The sequence below is a fragment of the Rhinopithecus bieti genome, unplaced genomic scaffold (genome assembly GCF_001698545.2).
Source record: "Rhinopithecus bieti isolate Rb0 unplaced genomic scaffold, ASM169854v2 scaffold_25394, whole genome shotgun sequence".
Classification (NCBI taxonomy): domain Eukaryota; kingdom Metazoa; phylum Chordata; class Mammalia; order Primates; family Cercopithecidae; genus Rhinopithecus; species Rhinopithecus bieti.
In genome coordinates this window covers 1,120,469-1,137,116 of record NW_016811676.1, presented here as the reverse complement: position 1 = coordinate 1,137,116, position 16,648 = coordinate 1,120,469, and the positions used below count along the sequence as shown (strand labels likewise).

Below are 16,648 nucleotides of genomic sequence, written 5' to 3'. Positions count from 1 at the left end.
AAATAAAGAGAAATAAAACATATGTCCATACAAAAGTTGTACGACAATATTCAGAGCATCTTTATTTGTAATAAACAAAAACTAGAAACAACCCAAATGTCCTTCAACAGGTAAATGGATAAACCAAGGTATATACACACAATGAAATACTGCTCAGCAATAAAAAGAATGAACTATTGATAGTTAACACAGATGACTCTCAAAAGAACTAAAACCAGGCAAAAGAACATATATAATCCTGTTTATATAAAATTCTGGAAAAGTAATAAATCTTCATTATCTGACTTGTGGTAAAAGTTTCACAAATAATACTTGTCAAAATCCATCAGATTGTTTACTTTCAATTATGTGAAGTTTATTGTATGCCAATTTTAACACAATAAAGCTGTTTTAAAAACGTTTAACCCATTCAAAACCTGACTCTAAGTACAATCAATCCCTTCCCTCTACCCCACAAAAAAATTTGCTTCTCCTACAACATACCTCATTTCAGATGATGGCAACTCAAAACCCCTTGAAATTACTCAATACATTTTCACATTTTAAAAATCAAAGAAATGTCTATTTTCAAACTTGCAAACACTCATGGAGGGCATGTGTTTAAAAAAAAAAATACATTATGAACCACTGCTGTTAAGAAATTCAAAATCCCCACTTTTACAAGAAAACTTCAAAGTCTATATTATCCACCAGTTAGGGCCCTCAACAACATAGTCTCCTCTACCATCTACCTTAGTAAATGCAATTTTCAAAACAGGCCCCCATCTTCAACTAGCATAGCATCTTCCACACCCTGTAGCCTTCAAACATTACCTGTTAAAATACTGCCCATTCCTCAAGACCATATGAAACACCACTTTCACCAAGAATCTTTCCCTAGTCCCAATCCAAAAATTGCTCCCTCTTCTGAATTTACACCTCTCTTACAGCATGGACACTCCACCATGTCATATAGTTATGTAAAATTATTTCCAACTCTGTTAAATTATAAATTCTGAATCTAGGTCCCCTTTGACTCTGGTTGAATAAAGCACTTCTGTAAATTTATTTTAGAATACATGTTCAGTATATATGCCTGGGAACGTGTGATTAAGAATCCAATGTTATGGTTTAATGTTGGTTTTCATTCTTTACTAGTCTGTAAGATTATCCAGGTAGCTTGTCTAATTTTACTATGCTCTTAAATAAAGGCCAGAACAATTAAAGGGATAAACTTTATAGAAAATTTAATACAAACATCTAAATTCACATGGATTATTTTTGGCATCTATATTTCAATGCTTTAGGGCCAATGGGAGGGATAAAAGAAGGCAAAAGAGTCCTATGCTTTAACCACTAGACACAAAAAGTGGAGAGCCCTGCTTCCAACAAAACCAAGTGACAAAAAGCCAAAAATGATGCTAGCTGCAACAGTAAGACACCAGGTCTTATTTCAAGGGAATGACACAATCTTGCCTGGAAGCTGGGGCACTGACAAACCTAAGGCCCCAGAGTCCTTGATCACTGTGACCACTTACATTTAACAACTGAATACCAGAAACATTACTTTTGCTCATCTATTACTCACCCTAAAATGTTCTTCCTTCTTATTACTCTCCAGCTGTTTGAATCCTAAGTGATATTTAAAACCTTAACACAAATTCTATGGGCTTCCTCTTTAACCCTTTCCCAGACTCTCAATCCATTTCCCATGTCCCTATCATAAAAAGGCCTAGAGAATTTTTTCCCCTATGCCCTTCCAGATAAATCCTTACAGCACTTTTCCATATGGTCATCTTGCATTGTTAATCTAACATCATATGTGTTTATTCTTCACCTCATGTTCCTTGAACAAAGAACTGTTTTTTTTTCCTACAGAACCTACCACCTGACTGTACCAATAAAGACTTCACATAAACCAACGATAACGGTATAAGCAACAGTTAAAACATCTGACTTCAATTAGAAAAGTACTAATAGCAGGAGGTAGTGAATAACAATCTGATCTTCAAATTCAACAGAGGAACAAGAACAGGGAATTCAAGTTTATGCTCTTATTTGCTAGACTACACAGGCAGTACAAGATAAATTCTGCCCAAAAGCTTGCACCATTTTATTAAACACAAATATGTATCTTTATGAAAGGTCAAAGTCGTAAGAAAAATCAAGCATGCTACTTACTACAGTGGCACTATTTCTGATCTGAAAAAAAATGATCAATTTTACAGTTTTAGGAAACCTGTGCATTGTGCTGCTACCTGAGTTATATTTTAAGAGACAAAGCTAAAGTATTTTCCTTTTGTGTTATGAAGTATTCAATTAGATAGAGATTTCATACAACTTAATTTCTAAAATGTAATACACATATTTTGGTTACAGGTATTTAACAGAGCAATTAAAGCCTTATTTCCACTTCTGTTCTAAAATCCGCCTGCCCGCAGTGAGTGGGAACTGCTGCAGATCATTAAACGCTCATTTATCAATGTCTCTCACCAGGCAACACAATGCAGCAGAACAGCACACAGAAACCATCCCTGAACCCCAGCAACAGCGGCTAATTAGCATAGCCTACCACTAAACTGACACCATATGATTGGAACTGTTAGTAAGGATGCTAGCCAATCAAACTAGGTTATGCAAATAGCCTATTTTAGTTGCCAGGGCAAAGCTACTTCCAATTGTCCAATAGGAAAACAAGCAATAAACAAGAAATGAAATTGAGCTTTGTCACATTTTCAACTTGCTGTTAACACTTTCAGGTTTAGAACAAAATTAACAGCAACTATAAAGGACTAGAAACATATTCCACTTTGCTCCAAAGGTGATCCCATGGAATAACATGCAGAACACAGTTAAACTAGTGCATTTGTTGTAATTTTAACTTTTTACTATATAGACATATGAGTTTTTCTAACAGATGCTGCCATCAACATTTCAACTTTTTTCCCCACCTACTCAAAAGCATTATGTAAATGTCTTTCTATACATTAAAAACATTCTCAAACATTCATTTTAGAGAAATCCCAACAAAAGCATTTTTATTCTATAAGAATAAATTCTTATTTCTGTAAGAAAGACTAAAGAGGTGGGCATAAGAGAAAGCATGGCTCACTAAAGTCTCAAGTATTCCCAGGTGGAGGAAAACACTTCGTTTATTACGACAAACTTTAATATATAGCTTCAAAAATAATTTTAAAATAAAACTCAATTAAGTATTAACCTATAGAGCTTAAAATATGAAGACTGAGACCAAGTAAATAATACTCATATCTAGGAACCAAGTTCAGTTAAGATGTAACCATAAATAAAATACATTATATTCACATGCAAAATGTCTAATAATGAATAAAACATTAAAAACTTCAACTGTGTCAGTACATACTAACAGCTACAAAGACAGGTTTAAAGAACATCAGTGTTCTGACAATTCTGGGTGGTTGAGAGTTTCTTTAATCTCACATATTCAGAGAAATGCTTTGAAACATGTCAAGGAGACATAGTTCCCATTTGTGCCTTATAAAAGATACAATTTCATTTTAAAATAGATCAACTTGTCCCACCTAGCCTAGCAATTATCTCCTCCTAAATTGAGTACAGAATTCATTCCACATCATGAAAAGTTTGTGATTTTAAATATTTTCCATAGAGTGTCTATAAACGTCTCCAGAAAGACTTCTAGCATTTGTAAAGTACATTTCATTAAGACGGAGTAGATTTCAAGCATCAGATTCCAAGAGAAGAGCATGCTGGTCCTATCCCTAACACTACAATTTCTCTTCTCCTGAAGCCACTTTTCCATCATCTCTAAGCACCCATCACCCACACCAGTCCCTTAATTTTTTCCCATGTTCTCTCTACACAGGAATTCTGGAACCTGTTAAAGTTCAATGAAACCAAGACTGGAAAAGTCAGGTTCTAAAAGTCAGGAAAAGGATCAGTAACTCTAAAGCTAGAAGGAAACTTAAAAATCATCTAATATTAACGCCCCCCATCCTATAAACAAAGAAACTACATTTTTAGAAACATAATGCGTAAGATAAAGATCCCAAGATAAAAGGCAAAGCTCTCGCAGTATCCATGAATAATCAGTATTTTAGTCACACAGCAATGTCTCTTGGTTTCTTGTCCATATGAAAATTTACTGAAATGTAAGCTTTCATGAGATCAGCTCGAGATCATTCACACCATACTACCATCTACACACTACGAGCCAAGGCTTAAGACGTTTGAAAATCACTCTCTAACCCAAAGTATTTAATCCATTCCCTGAAAGACTCAATCTCAGCCCTTTAAACTTTCGACAACTTTTGGTACGTTTTTGAACTACTTGGAACCTGTATTAGCCTCCTTTAATTCCGAAGGATAAAGGTAAGAGAGAAGTAAAAGGGAAAGATTTTAAAGCCAATTTCATTCATAGTCTTACCCATGAATCTTTAATATTTTGGTTTGTTCTCCCAGGTTCTTATTCCCTCCATATTGATAAAGCAATCCTAACTGAGCCTGTCTTGCACTCTACAGCAACGAACTGGGCATTTTCCATGTCAAGAGGGACTGTTTCCCAGACCACCTCTTAAACATTTTTTATATCACAAAACTTTCCCCCTTCTTGAGGGGACAAATATTAAAAACTTGGCACTCTGACTTTCCTTTGGGGACTAGAGACACAAGGAAACATCATCTGCCTAGTGACAGATGCTCTGGGATAATCCTCAATTTAAATGTTTAGCTTAGCATCAATTCTTTTTAAAGTTACTTAAATTATGGAGTTTAGGAAAGTATCAAAAAGTACTACTTTTAGAATCAGAAATTAAACATTAAACATGTTTTAAAATAGTTAACTTACTAAACTAAAATCTTCGTTACATAAATATATATATTCAGAATTCCTAGTAAAGAAAGTAAGTTTTCTAAGTATACAATTAAACATTAACTTTTTTTTTTTCTTTTGTAGAGATGGAGTTGTGCTCTTGTTGCCCAGGCTGGAGTGCAAGGGCGCGATCTCGGCTCATAGCAACCACAGCCTCCCAGGTTCAAGCAATTCTCCTGCCTCAGCCTCCCGACTAGCTGGGATTACAAGCATGTGCCACCAGGCTAGGCTAAAAAAGTACAATATGCTGATTACATTTTCTCCCCTATAAGACATATATTTAGAGTAACTGTTAACTTTTTTTTATCTGCAGTTAATGATGCTTGAGACACAGAAACAGCCTCTATCCTCTCAATGTGTAATAGCCATTATTATGCCCAGTAATGTATTAGCCAAGATAATCTCAAATGACAAATCATACCATACTAACAATTTTATATTTTAGGTAGAAATAGAACACAGCTTTATAGTTTTGCAAAAACATCAAGTGGATAAAATCTTTTTTTAATTTGAAGCCATCTAATTTAGAAAAATATTCAAAAGTCTGGCATGACTACCTTGGTCAAGTTTGAAATACCTCATTCTCTAAAGTGAGGCCGCCACCACAGTTTTGCTGGACATCTTTTATAAAAATGTTAAGCCAAGTAGATATTTCTATTCTCTAACTTAAGGGCAATCCTGCTTCTTTTTTGTCCCCTACTTCTCATTAAGACTGCTTATAAAGCTAGAAAGTAAACTGTTATTTAAATCTGGATTACAGACATAATTTTTAAATATTGGACTATTGTTTACTCTTGTGAATCAACTAACAGTATATTGTCATATACTAAACATACTTTTGCTCCCTCATTTAGGTATCATGAAAATATAAAAGTTGACTTGTTAAGATTTTATTCAACTAGAAGTTATAATAGATAGCATATTGTCAAAACAAAAAGATTCTTGCAAGTTAACTTTAGGGCTTAAAAACTGTTTTTTGTGCTGTACTTATCAAGACAAAACAGTAGAGTAAGTGTCATCTTTCTTAATCAACTTCATCTATACAAACTACATAAAGTATTTTTGTATCAATTTCTATGTCATATGAAAACAAGCAGACTTAAGAAGTTTGGGGTATATTTGATCTAACTTTTAAAAAATGAACATTACAAAACTTCCCTTTCAAGAGCCTTGGTGGGAAGCACCTGCAAGGGATAACCAGTCATCCTGAAAGCAGCTGAAGCCCAGGTGACAAGGAAAGGTCCTGTGCCTGCTCACAGGAGGTAATGGGTAAAACATGTGGAACAAGGTCAAGGACAGAAGAAACAGTGCTTCCAAACACCCAATTGAAACCCGAAGTCACAAAGGCAGGGAATGAAGTACAGGTGCTGACTTTCAATAAAGCCTCATCTCCAATGGGCAACTTCGTAGCTCACTAAAGCTAGGCATTACAGGAACTGATTATAAAGGCCAGGAAGGCCACCCAGTTCTTAAAACATACTACCAGAATTCATTAGTAAAAAGAGAACCAAGGATAGCTACAATTCAAGTGTGACTGAAAACAATCCTTTAAAACTAACAGCAAGCAAAGGAGCCAACAGCCACCCCAGCAGCTCAGTTTCCCCAAGCTGGGAAGGAAGGTGCTTCTAACAAGAAAATCTAGAGCACGGGATAGAGTAAACATACTGTTCTTATCCTCCATATCAAACACTGAAACAAGCAATAAAAGATCACAAAATAAAATAAAGCATGGGATGGAGACATACCAGTGAACCAAAGATTTTGTCAGTTTTCTGCAAGAAAAAGGCACCTGGGATCATACCAATAATTTAAGGAATGTCAAAAAGATCTAGAGCTGAAAGCTGGGACCAGGAACCAGAGCAGAAGTGGCAGATGCCATTCTGGGTGGTAAAGAAAAACTAGAGTAGAAAGAAGGGGAGAGATTGGCTTGACACTAAACAACTATCTGCTGCATGATCAGCCTCCCCCAGGGGCTCTAAAGAAATACCTACTCCAGGGAACCTACTGAGTCCCAGCCACTCAAACACAAGTGAACAGTCACCCCAAGGGCAAGGCCAAAGAAATGCCTGTGAGGACACCAAGCCACCTGCATCAGGACTAGACACGCCAAAACCACAAGTTCATACGTTTAATGAGGTCTCCTCAACCTGGCAAGGAAAGAAAGACAATCTTCTTGCCAGGACTTACACTCGCTAAATAAACTGAAGCCTGTCAGTCCACATGCCTCACCCACAAACACCAAGTCTGCACTCAGTCCTCTCACTTAGAAGAGGAGCAAAATGATGACAGAGGACTCTGGCTCTTGAGTTGGGCAGTAAGGGTTCACAGGTATTTGTGCCGCGCACGGAACAAAGGTGAAAGTAAAAACTTTCCTAGTGCAAGTTGAACACATATCATAGAATTAAATCATCTTTTAAAATGTACCAGACCTCAATCCAGTGGTAACATTTCTCCTATGACTGGAACAACCTTAGTGACATAAGTCTTAATACACTATGCTCTTCAGTATAGTTTTGTTTTCAATATTCAGAAGATTCTAACACAAAAATAAAGAATTCAATTAAGTGACAGCAAGATGTGTAAGTGAATATACCTATACACAAGCTGGAAATAACTGTCTGGTGGGGAATGGGTGTGAGGTAAAAAGAAATATAAAGGGCTCCAAAGCTCTCATTTCAAATCTTGAGAAATCAAGAGAAACTGTCTAAAACTGATGGCCAAGAACGAGGTTTAAATTAGTTTTATAAAACTTTAATAATACTACTCAACAGAAAAACTTTAAAAGAAAATCGGGAGAAACTGGCTGGCAAAGAGGTAGCACTGAGAGCTATCTGGTTTCATAGCAAAACACAGCTACAAACATACTGATGTATTAACAGTCATGGAGGGAACCAAGAGAAGAATCTTAAAATGGAAAAGATTAAAAGGGGTTACCCCTATAAGTGGGAACGAGGAAAAGGAAAACTAACATTTCACTCTTTTACTTCCAGAATGGATTAAATTTTATTAACATAAGCATGTAAACTAGACTGATTAACGCTTAAAAGAACAAGTCTGAATTTAACAATATCAGCTAAGCACGGTGATTATATTTTAGATATGTGTCCCCACCCAAACCCCATGTCAAATTGTAATCCTCAATGTTGGAGGAGACGCCTCTTGAGGGGTGACTGGATCATAGGGGCAGACTTCCCCCCTTGCTGTTCTCAGGATGACGAGCTCAGTGAGTTCGTTCTCGTGGGATCTGGCTGTTTAAAAGTGTGTAGCACCTCCCCCTTCTCTCTTTTCCTCTGCTAGAAGACACGCCTGCTTCCCCTTCACTCTCTACCATGACTCTTAAGTTTCATGAGGCCTCCCTAGCCATGCTTCACGTATAGCCTGTGGAACCGCATACCAATTAAACCTCTTTTCTTCATAAATGACCCAGTCTTAGGTATTCCTTTATAGCAGTGCAAGAACGGACTAATACAAATGGCCTGAAGAATACTACTACCAGCAGTAGAAGAGGAAAGAACAGGGTGTAACCAGTAGGTTACAAAAACAGCAAGCACTCAACAATGTTTTTTAAGCTTTAGTAACTTTATACAAAGCAGACCTGGATTTGTGTTAACAAGATAAATCTTTACATCTTGAGTATCTTTTTGAGTACCTGATTCCATGCAGTACATTTTGTGGATGGTTTGTAAAAATTAAAATGAACTTATTTGTGTTTCTCTCTAATGTATATCCATTAGCAATATGGATCACTACACTTTTTTTTAAAAGACTGAAGTAAGGAATACAGAGGCCAAACTAAGAAGGCACCGTTAAGTAGCCTGGTATTAACCACCAGAGAAAAAGGGAGAAAGAGTGCTTAAAGAAGAGTAAAATCTTGGCCGGGCGTGGTGGCTCATACCTGCAGTCCCAGCAGTTTGGGAGCCCAAGGCAGGAGGATAACCTGAGGTCAGGAGTTCGAGAAAAGTAAAATCTTAAATTTCACCTTTTGAAGAGTTGATCTACGCTATCCAAACCTTAAGCAATGATAACTTTTCATATCAAGTTTGGTAGTTTTAGTTTTCCTGTCAAAGAATCTTACTTCTTACACTAAGCCAAAATTCATTCAAAACTTTTAAAACAATGGCCAAATCTATAATTTTCTAAAACTACAAAAAAAAAAATCCCATCAAATTATTACTAGAGTGAAATTATTTCATTTCACTTTGAATCTACAATTCAAATCACTGTCAATAAATACATTCTTCACAACTCCTATTTGCTTAAGAACACAGGTTCCTTTTAAAAGCAGTGATTACGTCTAAAAAACTTTCCAGAAGAGCCAATACAGATAAGCTTACTGTGCCTAATAAAAATCAAAGAGAACATCATTTATGAAGCCCTGGGAATCCCTTTAAAAGGAGATATATATTACACTACACAAAAGGTCATCACCATCAACAGACTGCTGATGGGTTCATTCTCATTTGTTCAACACATAGATTTGAGAATCTGTTACGTTTGAGGCATTACAGTAATAAATAAAACTTAGTTCTCCAATACCAAAAATTAAAGCTCTTGTATAAAATGACATCAAGAACAAAAGGCAAGTGCAAACTGGAAAATGTACCAGCAATAAGTAACAATAAGTATCCCTAGAATCAAAAGCATGATCATTAAGAGTAGGGACTCACAGGTCTGGATTTGCTCCCCAGCTCCATCCCTTACTAGCTGTGTGACCTGGGGCAGGCTACCGAACCTCTGTCTGGGTCAATCACAGTACCTGTATCAGAGTTATCACTAGGAGTAAATAAGTTAACACCTGTAAATAATTTAGAATAGCTATTGGCATCTAGTAAGGGTTCAATGAGAAACTTTGGTAAATTAAGAAAAAAAAAATAAAACCCAAAAGAATGGTAAAAGCAAACTCACAAAAAACATCAGTAACAAACCCCCCAAAAACCATACTCGGTCTAATATTCAAGCAAATGTAAATTTAAATATTGAGTTATGTTTTGTCTATCGAATTGGCAAACATTTTAAAATACCTAGGATCCTAGGGTGTAGAAAAATTCTGATGTGTAGCTGGTAGAAGCATAAACTGTATTTTAAAAAGATATTTAAAAATAACGTATCGAAAGGCTTTAAAATGTACATATGCTTCACCTTAACAATCCCAACTTCTAGGAATTGAACCTAAGGCAATAAATAAAAAACAAACAAAAAAATCCCATAATAGTATTCACTTAAAACATTGTTCATGAACTAATTAGCAAAAATGGGGAACCATTAAACATTAACTCATTCATAGAATACCAATTTGTCATTTAAAACAGTACTATAGAAGAATATTGATGCTGGAGAATGTTTAAAATTTAAAAGCAGACTAAAAAGTGAGTAAAGGCCGAGATGGTGACTCACACCTGTAATCCCAGCATTTGGGGAGGTTAAGGTAGAAGAATCACTTAAGGCTGGTCTTCAGCAGTTCAAGACCAGCCTAGGGAACACAGCAAGACCATATCTCTACAAAAATAAAAATAAGTAAGTTAGCCAGGCGTGGTGGCACGTGCCTATAGTCCTAGCTACTTGGGAGGCTGAGATGGGGGGATAGCTTTAGTCCAGGAGTTCAAGGCTGCAATGAGCCATGCTTATGCCACATTGCATTCCAGCTTAGGCAACACAACAAGACCCCATCTCTTAAAAAATCTGCAAAGCAAATTTCAACACATTTTCATGAGTTATATTGTTAGTAGCTGTTAAGTTTCATTGCTTTAGTCCTTCTTCAGAGCCTCCTGTTACTTGCATGTTGAAACTTCTTTGCCTGTCTTTAATAACTGTTGCTCTCTCTGGAGTGCTTCATTTTTCTTCATTTCTCCTTGGTTATTCATCTTTGTGTTTTTTTTTTTTTTTTTTTTTTTTTTTTTGAGATGGAGTCTCACTCTATCGCCAAGGCTGGAGTGCAGTGGCACTATCTCAGCTCATCGCAAGCTCCACCTCCCGGGTTCACGCCATTCTCCTGCCTCAGTCTCCCGAGTGGCTGGGACTACAGGCAACCGCCACCACCACTCCTGGCTACTTTTTTTTGTTTAAGTAGAGAAGGGGTTTCACTGTGTTAGCCAGGGTGGTCGCATCTCCTGACCTTGTGATCCGCCCACCTCGGCCTCCAAAGTGCTGGGATTACAGGCGTGAGCCACCGCACCTGGCCGGTTATTCATGTTAAACAGTTTTCTGAGAAATTTCATAGTGTTTTTCGGTTTAGGCTTCATTTTTTAAATTACCTTTTACTTCTCTTTCCTGAGTTATCACCACTTTTCTAACTTTTCTTATTCAGATTTACATTGTGCTTTAATATTTGTATCATTTTCTAAATTTCTCTGGGTTTATTTTAAAACAGGTTATAGTTTCATTTATTTTGTGGACATTTCTTTCTGGCATGCTTTCGCTGTCTGCAGTAATAATATTCTGCTCCTTATGCTTTTCTCTTATAAAAACTCTGTGGGAAATTTGACTATGATCCCTGCCCGTTGCTCATTTTTATGTAAAATAAAAAACTTTGGGGAAACTGGAGTAGCTTTCCTGACTTCAATAAGAGTTCTCTTCCGTCTTCATGAAGGATACCAAAATATAGACTCATGAATAAGATCTCCTGTGCTTTTATCTTCTCCCACTTTCATCTGACATTTTTTCCTTTGCCCTCATTGTCTCCATCTTGTTTAATGTGGATTCTATTCCCAGCAGTGTCTCCTTGGTGTAGGGCTTTGACTGGGAAGGAAGCTTAAACTGGTTAGTTTTGAGAGTTCACAGGGACCAGATGACTCTAACCCCTCTTCAGAACTTACTGTGTCCTTCAGGGAACTCAAAACTATCTCCAGTTCCAGCTGCTGTTCTCAAACACACTTTCCGCAAGTCTCTCACTGCAGTGAGTCTCCTCTGTTGGTTACCTTGGGGTTCTCCTATTCTCAGGCCCATCAGACACCCTCATGCCTCCTTCTGCACAAATGCTGATACCACACAGGTCTTGTTATTAGACATTCACTCTCACCTACTTACTTGTATGTGAGTCAGGGGGATACTGTTCACCTAGTCTTGCAGATGCTGAACGTGACGTTTTGGTTTTGCTGACCTAGTTACTCTGTCTCTATCTAAAGGAAAATGGGAAAATTTTAAAACTATGTTCTGTTGTCATCTTCCTAGAACTTAGACATTCTTTGAAGGTACATTTAGTAAGCATACCTAAAATCCAAAATCGTGAATATAAATGTATTTGCTTTTACCTGGGTCTTAAATAGACACTAAGGTAAAAAATTCAATTTTACAATGTGGCTTACCTCAGGTTTCCCATCATTTTTCCTATAAATATCAAATGTTCTTTCATATGACACATACATAATGTAATCATTATTAATTGCTTCCACTTAAAACATAAATAAAACTATGAAACATAAAAGAAATGGAAAATAATAAGGAACTCTTAAAACCAATTGAAGAAATGTATTAAAGCAAGCATTAATACACTTATTTTAGGCATTAAAATGCCATTAGGATGGCAAAATTATTCTTTTTGCATTTGCTGAGCACTTCCTGTGTCCCAGAAATCCTGCCAGACAGTCACAGGGCATACAAAGAGGATAAGCCTTAACCCCCTGACCTTCAGGAACTATCGGACTAGCTGGACATAAAACCGGTAAACAACATGTGCAAATGCCATAAAAGTATTAAACAAAAACCACTTGCCAGAAAGAAAGAATCTGAACTATTAGGAAAAGGGGAGTGGCTGTCTCTTTTTACTTTATGCATTTCTACAGCACTTATATCTCCTCCACCAAGTATACAATACTACTTTATTTGTTCTAAAATAAAGAGATTCTTCTTTTTTCATGTTGAAGATTTATTTTAACTATAATACTCAATGCTGAGAAAAATAAATTAAGAGACATTCTTGTAATGTACAGAGTGGTACATATTACCAAACAGCTTTCTGAAAAGTTGTATCAAGAGCCTGAAAGTTTTTCAAACACTATGACTCCTAGGAAACAATTATAAGAAAGTAATTTTACAGCCAAATATTATGCACAGATATTAGTGCTTTAAAAAACAATTTAATGCCTAAAAATAAGAGATACCTAACTTAACTAGGAAATAAGCATACTGTAAAATAAATATCTAAAGTAATTGATCTTCAAAAGCATTCTGAGTACCCTGGATTTGCTCCAAGTTCAAAGTAACAGCAGATCACTACCGTAAGCTTTTGATGACGTAGAGAAACATTTATGATATGTTAGTCAATCCGAGTACAAAATGGATCTTACCCAACCACATCATCCTGAATATTCAAAATGATCTCAATTAACTTAAAAATGGCATGAAGAAAAACTGGAAGGGGATGTGTCACACTGTAGAGGACACTAAAACTTGGGGTGTTTCCTTACACTTATCCATATATATTTAGACATTTCAGAATTCTTTCAGTGATTTTGTATTATCTCACAAACAAGAAGTAAAAACATGAGCACAAAAGCAAATCCACTATCTTTTTAACTTACTAAAAAAATTAATTTATTGAACCAGTAAGAAAAAAATCAAACTGCTTAAGTTGAGACATGAGCTAGAGAAGGAGACACAAAGAAAAAGATCAGACACACACGACCACGAGAAGAACAATTCCAAGGGGAGGCAAACTGGCAACAGCTACCTAAGTATTACAATCTACATGCCCTTTCATTCTCCCAGTGTATCCTGCACATGATGGGATTTTAAAAGTTGGGGTTTTGTAATTTACAGATCTAATTTCTAACTCTTGTATAATGAATACACCCCATTTCTGTGATCACTGGAATCTAATTGTTCTGTAATGAACACAAAAACATTTCTGTGATCACTGGAAATATGAAAATTTTGTCCTACAAAATTCACATTTTAAAATGAGTTAAGAGAATCTAAAATTAAAACTCTGCCACAAATGGTTTTAAGTACTTAAATTCATATATATGTGTATATATATATATATATACAGTGTATGCATAAGAATTATGACAAAGACAATATGAACAAATCAGCACATTTAAAAATAAATTTCCATGTTTATTCATCCTCAAAAAGTGATAGTTCTGTACGCTTTGGAACTATTCCACATTTTAAAGTGACTAGTGTATCACTATTGTTTAAAATTTTTTCAGTTGTTAAAGAAGTTCATTTCAACAAAACAAAGAATGGTAGCAACTTCTATTTCCAACACATTTTCCCAAATCATGTTCCACAAGATGTTAATAGGTATAAATCAAAAATAAAAGGAAAGGGAGGTCCGTTGATCAAATAAACTGAAGAAATGCTGGTTTACACAGGTTTCTTTATATCAAAGTCTTCATATTCATATACATGGTAATCTCTGAGGCAGTACTTTTTTCAAATCTCATCTCAGAAGTGATTCTATACCTTAAATAAACTGAATTTGGTTACTTGTGATTCAAAAGGGCAAAGAGTGGTTCCTAGGATCCCCAAATCATGTTGTGTTAGGGTAGAACGGCGTCACTCATTACTAAGAGAACTGAATGGGGGAGGAGGAGGGAATATGCAGGAGAAGCATCCAGGAAGCAGTCACCTGAGTGTGGAGCTCAGAAGAGAAGAATGGGATGCAGAGATTTTGGTAACCTCTGCATACAGGTAAAGCCATTACTGTCAATGTCATTACCCAGACAGTGCTCTCTATTTTCTCTCTGCATGCCTTGAATTCAATAGGTGAGTCTTAACACTTTATCAGAAACCTCCACTGCCTCATTTATTTGTTATCCATAAGCTCAGGGATCTTTGTAGGCAGGGCACCTATAATAGTACCTGGTACAAAGCAAATGCTGACAAAATAAATGTTTGTTAACAAATCATTTGTCCTTCCAAAAATCAAAAGAAAATCCAAATTTACCTCATTCATGTTCTAACTGTATTTTAGAACATGCAAAAAGATCCTCAAATTAAGTAAGTACAGGAACACCTATAGATACATGGACAAAATACATCAAAGTCTGACTTTGGCCTAGTGTTCAGTAAAACTATTTGTTCCGGCCGGATCATGAGGTCAGGAGATCGAGACCATCCTGGCTAACACGGTGAAACCCCGTCTCTACTAAAAAATACAAAAAACTAGCCGGGCGAGGTGGCGGGCGCCTGTAGTCCCAGCTACTCGGGAGGCTGAGGCAGGAGAATGGCGTGAACCCGGGAGGCGGAGCTTGCAGTGAGCTGAGATCCGGCCACTGCACTCCAGCCTGGGCGACAGAGAGAGACTCTGTCTCATAAAAAAAATAAAAAATAAAAAATAAAAAATAAAAAAAAAAAGCTATTTGTTCTCTCTCCCACCGGTTTTATTGAGTTATAACTGGAAAATAAAAATTGTACATATTTAAGGTATACAAGATGTTTTGATACATATATACAAAATGAAATGATCACCACAATCAAGTCAATTAACATACTCATCACCTCACAGAGTTACTCTGAAAACCTACTCTCAAGTGTTCACTTCTGAAAGGCCCATCAGCCAATGCCTACTTCAATGTCCTTTCCAGCATCCCTGAACCTGTGCCTCATCAAGGAAAAGGTGAGAATAAGTTACCACCTCTAACCAACATAACAAAGCCAAGTACCATGAACAATGCCAGAGGGTAAAAACAAGGCATGGAGAAAGCAGACCACTTGCTTTCAAATGTGAGTAAGCATTCTCTAGAAATAACTTTCGGTGAACATCTACTCATGAGTTTTAACGTGCTGAAATTCTATCAGTCGAATAAATGTGTGCATAGTAATACAAGACCAAACTGCTACATTAATGATGATTCTGAAAGCTGTTAATTTTATGTTCAAAAACAATTATTAACTTTCAAATTGTTAGAAAGGGAATACACCAACAGCTAATATATTTATTCAACAGCTAGATCTTCTTTCCGGGGTTTTTTCCTTTGTAAGCCAATAAATGCTGATAATTTTTAAAGAATACAAGGCTGAATAAAAGACTGGATTTTATCATAAATCTAATCTGTAGAATTTCCTTGTGTTCTAGCATTCATAAAATTAATTAGATAACTATAAACTGTATTTACTCATTAGTTATTTCAATCCATTGAGGCCATAAGCCTTTCAAGAAAAAGAGCCATTTGGAAACCCTCCATGTCTTGTGAGGATAAACAGAAACTTTGCAACTCCAAAATTTCATGAGAGAAAATCTCCAAAATCAATAATATTCATAGATAAATCTGAGATACCCCAAAAATACTTTGTTCCTCTACTGACCTCAGTCGAAAGTGAGCATCTACTTGGTATAGCCAATGTGCAGTATAGCGCCCAAGGAGCAATCCAGGAGCTGACAATGCTGAGAAATAGTTCCTGCACCAAAAGGTCAAACTTATAAAATCTGACAACAAAAAAATGTGCATAAAATTCTAAAAATGTTTCTGTAAATATGCCTATTTGTTGTTCTATGATGGTGATATTCAGCTTCAGCATCACGTTGCTTTTAACAATCAGCGAGCAACTCAGCCAGAATGTGTACCTGGCATACCTCTAATGTGTACAGGCAAACATACATGTGCAAGCCTGTGTGCATGCATGATAGATGCGTAACGGAGGTGATTGCTCAATCACCTTTGACGTAAACAAGAATTAACATCAGTCTTAAAATGGTGACTTCCACATGAATGTAAAGTATTATATAATCTCTAATTTAATTTATAAATATATTCAAGCACATTTCTTCATATAAAATGGTACATCGAAACATTTTTTTAAAATCTTAAAATCATAAAATGATTATTTTCCCCTAGACAAAACCCAGATCACCAAAAT

General features: G+C 36.1%; 1 protein-coding gene across 5 annotated transcripts in view; it reads right to left on the bottom strand.

The window, feature by feature from the left end:
* DYRK1A (dual specificity tyrosine phosphorylation regulated kinase 1A) overlaps positions 1-16,648 on the bottom strand; it is a 158,345-nt gene that overhangs the window by 83,357 nt on the left and 58,340 nt on the right. The gene's annotated exons all lie outside the window — the stretch shown is intronic.